The sequence below is a fragment of the Talpa occidentalis genome, unplaced genomic scaffold (genome assembly GCF_014898055.3).
Source record: "Talpa occidentalis isolate TD23 unplaced genomic scaffold, MPIMG_talOcc4v2.1 talOcc4.14, whole genome shotgun sequence".
Taxonomy (NCBI): Eukaryota; Metazoa; Chordata; class Mammalia; order Eulipotyphla; family Talpidae; genus Talpa; species Talpa occidentalis.
Genome location: NW_023601433.1, coordinates 75,445,603 through 75,457,359, shown reverse-complemented (window position 1 = coordinate 75,457,359; position 11,757 = coordinate 75,445,603). Strand labels below are relative to the sequence as shown.

General features: G+C 37.4%; 1 protein-coding gene and 1 pseudogene across 6 annotated transcripts in view; one reads left to right on the top strand and one right to left on the bottom strand.

Annotated features, from left to right (window-relative positions):
* MTMR3 (myotubularin related protein 3) overlaps positions 1-11,757 on the bottom strand; it is a 119,797-nt gene that overhangs the window by 57,528 nt on the left and 50,512 nt on the right. For 4 of the 6 annotated variants that reach the window (XM_037510861.2, XM_037510863.2, XM_037510864.2 and 1 more), the window contains exon 2: positions 4,190-4,242. The exons of 1 other annotated variant lie outside the window; for it this stretch is intronic. The gene's annotated coding sequence lies outside the window, so the exon portion shown is untranslated. Of the gene's footprint in view, positions 1-13; positions 33-4,189; positions 4,243-11,757 lie in introns of those variants that run through there. One more of the 6 variants, XM_054695243.1, reaches the window with a different exon arrangement.
* Positions 11,553-11,757, top strand: part of LOC119244195 (septin-10-like) — a 40,274-nt pseudogene continuing 40,069 nt past the window's right edge.

Below are 11,757 nucleotides of genomic sequence, written 5' to 3'. Positions count from 1 at the left end.
CTGAAAAATGTACCTGGAGATCAAAAAAAATCTCACTTTGCAAAGTTCCATTAACTTAGATATTTCAAGTGATTTTGACCAGTCGGGGTGGGGAGAAGAGACTCAATTCTGAATCTCCTATTCCCAGATTCTAGTGCTGCTCCAGGTCAGTGGCTACATCTGCTCAGTCTTAGTTTCTTCAACAAAAAGAAAAAAACAAAGAAAAAAACCTGGAGTTATTTTTTGAAGCAATGAAAAGTTCTGAAATTGATTGTGTTGATGGCTGCATGAGTATTCTGCATCACTGAACTGTACACTTTAAATGAGTCAAATGTGAACCAGATGGATTGTATCTCAAATCTGTTTTTTGTTTTTTAAGTAAGTATAAGTTGCCTTTCTCACTCTTTGGCGTCCTTTATTTCACCTACACATAAGTACAACTATTGTTAACTATTTTATAATTCTATCCAAACACTTCTTTATACACATACTAAGAAACTGAAAAAACAAAAAACAAAAAACAGTGGGAGGGTGTTACTGTTACTCATTGTTCTGCAAGTTTTTGCTTCAACTAATGTATCAAATCTTTCCTTACTGGTACATGCTTTCAGGAGGCAGTTCAATATTATATTGCAATTATATCCATTATATTCCAATATAATCATAACTGGCCCATGAATTCTGCTGAGACACTTGGATATTTTTTGTTAATTTAAAAAGCCACAATAATCATCTTTGCACACACCTCTGAACTAGTCCTTGTATCTATTACCCCAATTCTTATGCAGAGGTGGGAAATAGGGGTGGGGTGGGGGCAAGCAAAATGGGAGAAAAGGGTTTAAAAACTTCCAGCTAAAAATTTTTTTAAATCATGGGGAAGTAATGTAGACTATGGGGACTAAAGCTAATAATAGTGTACTGAATATTTTAAAGTTGCTCAGAGATCTTAAAAGCTTTCATCATTAAAATAAATTATATGGAATGGTGATGGCTATTAACTAGATTTATTGTGATGATTATTTTGCTATATATATTATATATAGCACACATATAATATTATATAGCAAGTATATAGCAAAATAATATATATATAAAAATATTGTACACCTGACAACTAGCAATGTCAATAATTGCATGTCTATTATATCTAAACTTTCAAAAAATATACAATTCTGTTTTTCAAATGACTTTCATGCTATATCTAAAGTTAATAATAATTACAAAGTTAAAAATCAGTAAACATTATCATGGCAATGTAAAACTTAAAAATTAAATATTGCAGAGAAAAGTAATATGTTAGGATTACCTTTCCTTTTCTAAAAGTCTATAATGGGCCAAATAATACTTAGTATTTCTAAGCATCAGAAACAAATGATTTCACTTTTCTTAATATATGCAGAAGGGGCCTCCCCGGTGGCGCAGCAGTTGAGCGCTGGGTTGCGAGGCTGCCCGCGGCCTCTGCGGCGCCGGTTCGATCCCCGGCTGCTCCCCGGCCACTGGAGGAGGGTCCCACATGGCGCGCAGACCTCTCCTGCAGCCCGCTGCTCCCCTCAGCAGTGTCCTTCACTCCTTCTGCCTGCTCTGCTCCCCGCTCTGGCTCTGGTGAATTCTCTCACCCTCCCGCGTTTCTGACTGTACCCAGTGCATGTATAAACAAAAAACAAACAAATAAATAAATAAAATAAAATAAAAACATGCCTCTATTTAAAAAAAAAAAAATTAGTTTAATATATGCAGAAGAATGTGAGAGCTATAATCTTCAGGCTTCTCTGGGTTTGATCATCAGTACCACTTTCCCATACCACCCCAAACCCCGGGTTGGGGCTTAAGAGAAATTTTTACCAATGTAATTACAAGAAGTTTTTACCAAAGTAATGCATTATTTAATCTTACTACTGAATATGGTCTCTCACCTGTTAAGAAGGAATTGCTCAATTCCTTATACTCAATAACTAAAAGTTATACTTGCAAACAAATTGCTCAACCACATGAGATACTGAGTAATTTGAAATACAAAGACAGATTAGATATACTATATATAATCTTTCACTCTATAGCAGAGAAAAAATAAAGTACCCACAAGAACATAATCTAGTCTTCCCACTTATTCTTACCCAAACCACCCACACACATGTACACACCCCAAAAATAAAAATCCTAATTAAAATGAAATTATAATGAGAAGAAACTAGCTTCCTAGGACTCAGGGTATGTTTGTATGAACTGAAAATTTAAATATGATCTTACCTTAAAGATATTCACAACCCAACAGATAATAAGGCAGGGTGTGATAAGAGATACTGAAATATAACTAAGTGAGGGTACAAAAGACAGAGATGGGTTCTTATTTGGGCACTCAAGGAAAGCTTTGTGGAACACTCAAGCTTTTAATAGTGAACCATCTGTAACAAGGTGGTCCCAAGGAAAAGGGGAGGTTCCAGGTTTCCTGCCCCAACCAAGGGAGGGTGGAGTTGAGCAGGGAAGAGAAGAAGCTGGAGAGGAGACTGGAGAAGGAAGGAAGCAGGAGGGGAGAGCAAGAAGACCTGGAGGAGACACATGGAGCAGAGAGACATGTGAAGAAGCTGCACTTGCTGCTTTGGTCCTGGACTGGTTGAAACAGATGTTGGTAAGAGACCTGCAGGGCAGTTAACAATGGCAGCTTTTATCTTGATTTTGCTCTTTTCATCCCAAACTTGCCTAACAGTTTCTGACCCTTTTCTATGGGTTCCTGCCAGGAGGTGCCTTAGACTTGTGGCACCTCAGAGGCCCTGCTTTAGGCCAACCCTGTTTGAGCACAATTTTACCTACAAGGGGATGGGTGACTTTAGGTGCTTGATTTGGATACTATATTCTTTACCTTTTCTGTATTGCACACTAACTGTATTAAAGTTCCTTTCCATTAAAGGTCTTATATATTTTGTCTTGATGCATGATGCAGCAGGTGTCAGAACCTATTTAGAGGAGGCAGGTTTGGGGGTTCTGGAGTGCCCCTTTCCCTGTCCTGTAACACATCCAGCTTCTGAACTACTGAGATAAAGGGTGACAAAGAACATCAAATGCACAACAAGAATGACAATGCCCAAAAAAATGCACATTGGAGAGTATCTGAGAGACATGTAGGTCAGTGTGCAGCTACAGCAAAAGGTGCCTAAGGTGCAAGGTGGGTGGCGAGGGTACAACACAGAAGACTAGATGCCAAGACTAAAGAGTGTCTAAAATGTCATGATACGGTGTACTTGGTCCTCATTCTGAAAGCAATGTCAAGCTAAAACAATTTGCTTGCATTTAAAAACTTAAAACCGGGCCTCCCCGGTGGCGCAGCAGTTGAGCGCTGGGTTGCGAAGCTGCCTGAAGCCCCTGCAGCACCGGTTTGATCCCCGGCTGCTCCCTGGCCACCAGAGGAGGGTCCCACATGGCGCGCAGACCTCTCCTGCTGCCCACTGCTCCCTCAACAGTGTACTTTGGTCCTTCTGCCTGCTCTGCTCCCCGCTCTGGCCCTGGTGAATTCTCTCACCCTCCCGCGTTTCTGACTGTACCCAGTGCTTGTATAAATAAATAAATAAATATTTTTTTTAAAAAGATCTAAAAAAATAAAAACTTAAAACCATAACAACTTCTATTTTCATTAAAATGAGGTAATTTCTTAAAGAGACAACAGAAAAAGAGGCAGTAATAAAGAATTATACAGTAACAGATACACATATGTTTTTAAAAAGGACAAGACAGGATTAATGCCCATAGAGGGGACAGAACTAGCAAAGTTTTTAGAACTTGTTTATTAGTTAAATGTAATATTAGTACCTCTAAGTCTAATAACAAGTCCTTGATTTTAAAACTGGTATGTAACAATTTAAGGAAATTAAAAAAAATATTCAAATTTCAATTAAGAAGAAATCCATGATGTTAAGATCTTAAAAAAAAAAAAAAAAGATTTAGGCTACAACCCACTTAGTCTCAAATACAAGTTTTTAGATACAGTAGACTATATTATAGCATAAGGAATTACATATGCAAAAAGTAAGCTGGTTTGAGTCCTACTGAAAAAAAAAATCCCACCACATTTACAAGCAAAGAAAACATACAATAAATAGCTCATTTAAATAATTAAGTATACCAACAGACACCCCAAACAAATCTGTAAATTATTTTTTGCTACCTCAAAATGGCACAGAAAGAGCAGTTGGAGGGAGGAGGAACAAAACAAGCTTACCGAATGAAATTTGTTCCAAGAAAATTTTCTATCACAAGGTTTCACAAGAAAATCTGCAAAAGAAAAACCAGTAGTTTTACAATGACAAATATCCTAAAAATAAGTTAAGCACTTTGATCTCACCACACAATTTTTCTCTACAAATCAGGATGCCATAACAACACATTTTTTTAAATTGTTATAACGTGGACTAGTCAACCACACATTTAAGAATGTTGAATTGCACCCAATCAGGTGCAGAATGGACCCAATCAGGACTCAGCATGCCTTTAGAAGCTGCAGAACTGCACAGACAAAACTTTCCAGAAAGCTACAAATATTCCTGTTTTAAGAGTTTTTCCTCAGTCAAGCATCACTTCTGCAGATTTCTCAGCTAAACCTTTGACACTACAGGAATAAAGAGTAAGTACTTAAAAAAACTAAGATCACAGAAGATTTAGTCTTGGGCTTATAGTTTAAATACTGTTTCATAACTGGTTTCTGCCAAGGGGTCTTTTGTGTATAAGAAAAAAATCAGGGCAGGGTTGCAGAGTTATTACAGTCTAACCAAGAAGTCTTATAACAAGGCAATAATTTAACTTTTATTGGATAACCTAATCCCCCTGATTCCACTGTAATGGTTTTTCTTAGTATTTGCAGCCAGATAGTTTATGTGACATTGAAAGGGAAAAATCAGTAAACAAATGAATGCAGTAAAAGTCCCATTAGATAAACATTCCAACCCAGGTACAAAGCAAGTTTGATATCCCTAATCACTTGCAAATTCTCCTTTGGTCTGATGCATTTATGGCTGGTCTTTATACTAACAAGGCTGCGTTCCAAGAGGAGGGGGGAATGCCTTTTCACGAAAGCCCTTTTCTGCTCATCTTCGGCTAAATGATCTTCAAAAATGTAATCTACCCATGTAACACCTATGTTAAAATAACCGAGTATAAAAGGAAACTTTTGTGTATGTTCAGGGCCCAGATTTTTCCAGGAGAAAATTCTCCTATCTGGTGTCATTAGTGTTGTAATAATAAAACCTTGGTCCTTTCCAGCCTGCCGAAATAGTTTTCCATGACAACATGAAATCACATGTAGGAACAAAACTGTATAAAACACCAATATCCTAAAATTAAGGAGTCAGTCAACATAGTACATTATTTCCATAACCTCCAAAAAATGTTTTTAACTAAGAATTATCAACAGGAGGCTAAACATCCTGTAATAAAAATTTCACCCATTTTACAAATACTATTTTTGTCTCCCAAAATATTATATTTTCTACTCAGGTCATATTAACCACATACTACATGGGAAAGGAATAAAGCAATTCATCAGCTGCAATTTCATATACTAATCACATTATGTATCAGGATTGGTCTTGTTAAATTGCCTAACTAAGGGTACATAGTACAGCTGTAAAGTTGTAGGGTTTGTAAATCTAAAGGGCTTTTGTTGTTTTTGTTTGTTTGGTTTTTTGCTGGAGTGCAATTTTTTGCTGAGTATTTGAATACTCAAAACATTACAAATTTTTTTCTTTTTTGTACTGTATTAATTTATTGTCAATTTTTAAAATTTACGTCTATATTATCTACAAATTTTACTATAGGATAATGAACATTCATTAAAAAGAACAAATGCTGGATCTCGTTGTCCACATGTGACTTTTAAAGAACCAGATGACACAGTATATGTGAAGGCACATTCTACTTAATTAGTATTACATTGTAAAAAATGATGAGACACTGCTCATTGTAACTCAAGAAGTGTCAGAATACTATAAGATTAACTGTGACATGCATGTGCTCAGAGTTCAAGGGGGGACAAATCAAGACTTCATAAGAGAGGGCCTCCCCGGTGGCGCAGCGGTTGAGAGCTGGGTTGCAAAGCTGCCCGCAGCCTCTGCAGCGCCGGTTTGATCCCCAGCTGCTCCCCGGCCACCAGAGGAGGATCCCACCTCCCCTGCTGCCCGCTTCTCCCCTCAGCAGTGTACTTCGGTCCTTCTGCCTGTTCTGCTCCCCGCTCTGGCTCTGGTGAATTCTCTCATCCTCCCGCGCTTCTGACTGTACCCAGTGCTTGTATAAATAAATAATCTTTAAAAATAAATAAATAAATAAAAATTAAAAAAAAAAAAAAGACTTCATAAGAGTAGAATTTCAATTGCATCTTACAGATTGGATGAGATTTAAATAAAAAGGAGTAATTTAAGAGCAGAAGGTTAACAATCCCATAGTGGGAAGAAAGCAAGGCATTTTTGAGAATAGGTGTAAATATCAAGAGATTGTTCAGGAAGACAAGACTAGAAAGGCAGTTAAGATACAACTATGGTTCTTACTTGAATGCTAGGCTAAGAAATCAAGATTTCATTCAATGGGATGAAACCAAAAGTTTTATGAGCAGGGAAATAACACAAAGTGTTGGTGTTACAACAAAACAAAAACAGACTATTATAAATCAGAGGCATCCTGCAGGGGAGGAGGAAGGAGAGGAATCAGAGGGAGCGAGGGAGAGCACAGGGGATTGTGGTGATGGTGCACTGGTGAAGGAAATTCTATGGGTACTACACCTGGGGGAAGGGGGTAAGCAAAAATTGTTTAAAAATGAACAATGCTGTAAAAAATTTTTTTAAATAATTAAAACAAAAAGTGTTGGTGTTCAACTGTAGAAAGTAGCAAGTAGGATGGTTTTGTAACTAACTGATGGCTGAAGCCAAAGACTTACAGGTGGTGGTCCCTGGAGGGGGGTGCTGGTAAGGAAGGATAGCCCCAGGCAAAATGCAAACAAATTATCAATGGGGGTGGAGACTCTGAGAAGAAGTATAAGGTACTGCAGAAGCAGCCCCCAGGATTCAATATTCTGGGATTCAGCATTTGAACATTCAGCATTAGGGATTTCAGCATTTTCAGATCTTCAGCGATACCAGGTCAGCGATTTCTGCTCCCACCCTGGCGAGCTTCCAAAAGGCTGTTGTGGGCCTCTGAAGAACGTGAAGAGGGTTCCAGTAGCCACCCTCAGAAAGGAAAAGTTCAGAGGCTTTGCAGGTGGCTGAGCTACTGAAACTGTTCATGTTTTTGCTGCTGTTACAGCCTGGCAGGAAAGGTAAAGAGATGGAGCAGGTCACCTTGCTGAACTGCATGAGTATGGGCTGTTTGCTGGGTCGTTCGTCTGCTGCAGCTGCTTGTTGAGTGTCACTTGTCTGGTGCTGTGCCAGGTCATCTCAGCGGCTTTGGTGAGCAGCTCCTGTTGTGTCTCCTACTGTCTTCGTGAGTTGAAACCCAGCCTGTAGTCTGGCTGCCATGTGCTCCAAATCCACAATGGCAGGAAGACACCATCTTGGGAGCATTTGTGTTTAGGACTTTAAAACACTGGACACTGCTTTGGGTGAGGTAAACAGCCATTTTTGGCCTCAGCAACTCTTTGTTTTCCCTGGCTTGTTAAATAAATCCCACTATTGTTGTTCTCTGAACCTGAGTAGTCTTGCAATTGTGCACACGGGTGAAAAACTCAGACAGTGGCCAGTAAACTATGTGGGTAGTGCCCTTGGCCAGTCTCAGTGCCCCTTGCTGCCCTGTATGAGTTTGGAAGGGCAAAGTCAGTTAAGATGCCACCAGTCTAGGGCCTCCCCTGAGGCGAAGTGGTTGAGCGCTGCGCTGCGAAGCTGTCCACAGCCTCTGCAGTGCCAGTTCAATTACCCGCCAGCCAGGGAGAACCCCACATGGCGCAGACCTCTCCTGCCTTGCCCACTGCTCCTCTCCTTTGGTCCATCTGCCTGTTCTGCTACCTGCTCTGGCTCTGGTGAATTCTCTCACCCTTCTGTGCTTCTGACCTATACCCCAGTTCTTGTGTAAAATAAATAAATAAATCTTTAAAAAAAAAAAAAAAAAAGATGTCACCAGTCTAGTAATTCAGATAAGAATTGCTAAGAGCTCAAATCTCAGCAGTAGTGAAAATGCAGAGGAAGAGACCAAAGTGAGCCAAAGCATTAATTGTCTGACCATGATAATTAATGAGGAATGGGGGGGGGGGAAGAGGCAGAGCAAATTGTCAAAATTAACTGCAAAATTTTATGGCATCTGGTGAGTACAAAAAACATGGTACTATTAAGAAGTGTTGCAAGAAGCAATGTCAACTATGTATGATATGCTGACTTTAAAGGTGGTCTCTCAATAGATACATGTTCAGCAGGTGTTAAGGGGGAATGGAGAGTATAAGGTTAAATTCAAGAAACAGGTCAAGTCTAGAGGTAAAAAAAATGAATCAAGGGTGCTAGACTGAATTAAAGGAAATCACTATGTCTACTAGAAGAATCATCTGACACTCCAGAAATTACTTGATATTTTATTGTCTAAGATATGAGAAGCCCATTAACACAGAAGTGTTTGAGTAAAGTTTCCACAGGTTCCTATAAAGTCTAAGGAGTAGATCAACAGAGTCAACCAAAAGGACTGGGCAAGATGCTTCAGTGCTGACTATGACTCTTCTTTCCTACAGTCACAATCAAACTTCTACTTGGTTAGGAAAAGGTGTATCGTTGTGAAATTGTCACAAAATTAAAAACTGCTCATTTAGGACAATCTGTCAAATAATGGTTATGTAGAGGAAAGTCTGAAAAATGCTCTCTGATGCCACAAGCTACCATCCCATACTACCAGTAGTTATCCAGGAATACCAGTCACATATAACTCAGAGAGTAAGAATGGTTATGCCTGGTAATCTTGACATTCATATATTGAAGAGGTAGAATGTAAAGTGGTTGTGGTTAAAATCTAAACAATTACTTAAAAGGGATTTTTAAACATAATAAACACTAATGAACAGCCAGGCTGAGGGTATAGCTGGAATTAATTATGGTCACTCATAGTGGTAGGGAGAAGGTAGGAGGAGAGAGGAATTTTTTAAAAAGGAAGACTTTCTGAATTTATCTGAAACAAGAGACAAATTTTTATAATTGCATACACCACTAGACAGGAAGATAGTATTTTATTCATTTTAAGAGAAAACCCTGAAGAAAGTAAAAATCAATATACTTGAATATTAAATGCTACAGTATCAGATACTATACAGCCACATTGGAGAGAATTTAACCCAACACTAAGTAGGCATTTGGAAGATGAAGAGGTAATGACTAAAAGATGGGACACAGAGGGCTTGAGGCAAGAAGGAACACTTATATGGAATAGTTTATGCCTATATGGAATAGTTTATGGGACTATCTGTATACCATCCACCACAGCAGTTTCAATAAGGGTAAGGAAGCACAACAATTTGGACCATTTATTTAATAAAAGAACCCAAACTACAAAAACTAATCAGATTGAGCTAAATTTACTCAAGCTAGGCTTCCAAAAATGCTGGGGGAGGGCAAAGTTGGGGAGGTCTTTAAAGCTGCACTTTTTTGGCTAGGGTACATTTTAACCTCAAAAGAACAATGGAAAGTTTTTTATATAGTCTCATTTTCAAATGTAAGATAATTTAGAGTTCAAAACTTCTGGGAAGAAAACATTAAATTTTTTTAAAACCTCTTATTTTAACTGTATGTGAAATAGCGTTTCATGCACATGAACTGCATATTAAACAGATTCACAGTAAAACATGAGTGTAGAGACAATATAAAATAGTTCAAAGATGTCAATTTTTTTTTAAAATGCCTTTATAATTGCCACTATTTGGGGTGAGTTTTTTAGCTTCGTAGTGTTTCTTCATTTATGCCTAATAATTTTTCAGTTATCTGATGAAAAATGAAAGACATTTCCAAACTAGAATTCTGTGGCATGTTGGGAAGGATCATTCCATGATGGGGAGATGATTTCATCACCAGCTAATTAAAACCCATGCATTTATCACTGAGTAAATCTACTATGGCCTGATCTTACTCCTTGAATAGGAGTTCAAATCTTACGTTTTTTAAAACCTTTGCTGCTGAAGTCAACTATAAATGAAAATAGAAACAAGGAATGTTCAAAGAGCATTCTGTATTTACCTATATATAAGTTCATTCTGGTGGAGGCTCATTTTGACAAATATTTTGAGAGGATAGGCACCATCCTAGATACTGGGGATGCAGCAGAGAAAAAAATTAAGTTCCTACCTTCATGGAGTTGCATTTTAGTGTCAACTATAGTATTCTTGCAGGGCTAAATGCCATCAATGAATTTTTTCCCCTACTTATTAGGACCAAGCTTTGAAAACACTAGAGAAACAGTAAATATAAAACTGAATCAATGGTCTGGTTCAGTGAGATCTCCAAACAAGACCATTTTTTTTTTTTTAAGTATGCTATTTGTCTTTTCTAGCTCTTTTGAAATCACTAAACTCTTGAGTTTTCAGGGATCCACACACAAATTCACCATCAGTTTACTACATATCTCTGCCAGCTGTAAGACATAGATAAGCAGCTATAATATTATCATTTCCTATGCCAAAAACAACCTACTTCTTCTTGAAAAACAAAATCCAGTAAGTCATCAGACACCATTAGCTAAATGACATGTTATAATCATATTTCTGTATCAAAAAGCCTTTTACTGCTACTAAGTGTCTTGAGCGACCAATACTTATGCCAATGTTCACTATAACAAGTAAAAGTTCTGTTTCAATAGATAATTACCAAAATATCAATCCTGTATAATTTTGTAACTACACAAGTAGTACAGGATGGTTGATTCTTTATACATAAACATTTATAAATACAGATACTGTGTGTGCGTGTGAATGTGAAAATATGTGTTTGTGTGTGAGAGAGAATAGTGTGGGTTTTTTTTTTCCAATGTGGGAGAAGTTTAAAGTATATTCTTCAAAAGAGGTTCTGCAATACAGAATTTCAAATAGCTGGTTAGTGATCAATACAATTGTGATCTTCATTTAAGTGGTTGAAATACCGACAAGTGCTTTTCTAAATGTGGACCAAAAAATGTGAGAAGTCAAAAGCAAAGTAATTTTGCAGTAACACTTTTAGATTTGAAGGTTTAGTTGCACTTCACATGTACCTTATTACTTTCAATATTTCAAGTAGGCAAAAAGAAGCTCTGACCATGTCCTCAAAAAAAAAGAATGACTGTGATCAAACCAACTTCAGCAAATTTAATTTGTACCTTTTATAATTTCTTATCTTACAAGTGATTTCTTGTTAAACTTAATCTTTACACAGAGAGTAGGAAGAGGGGAAAGAATAATTCATATATGATGTCTTCACCACCAGAAAAAAATATCTGCAAAAATGGGGGGAAATTAGATGATTCTAAGAAAGCATGTAAAGGCTGTTTTAATGTTCTGACCTGTTCTGTATAATTATGTCTATATTGAACACATTCACTTCATACTACTAACTCCGATATATTAAATCATAAACAGGTTTATAAGGAATTCCTCTTAATAACTCCAAATGTTATTTTCTGACTCCAAGTCCGTCAAGAAAAATCACAAGGTAAGCAGTCATTTTACTACTGAAAGTAAGAATTTAAGATCTAATTTTATAACACAGCATTCAGGTTCATCATCTTAAATTTAGGTTCATCTTAAATGAAGAAATGTTCCTTATCTCTTCAGAAAATAATAATTTAACAAAAAGCAAGAGAAATACTTAAGCC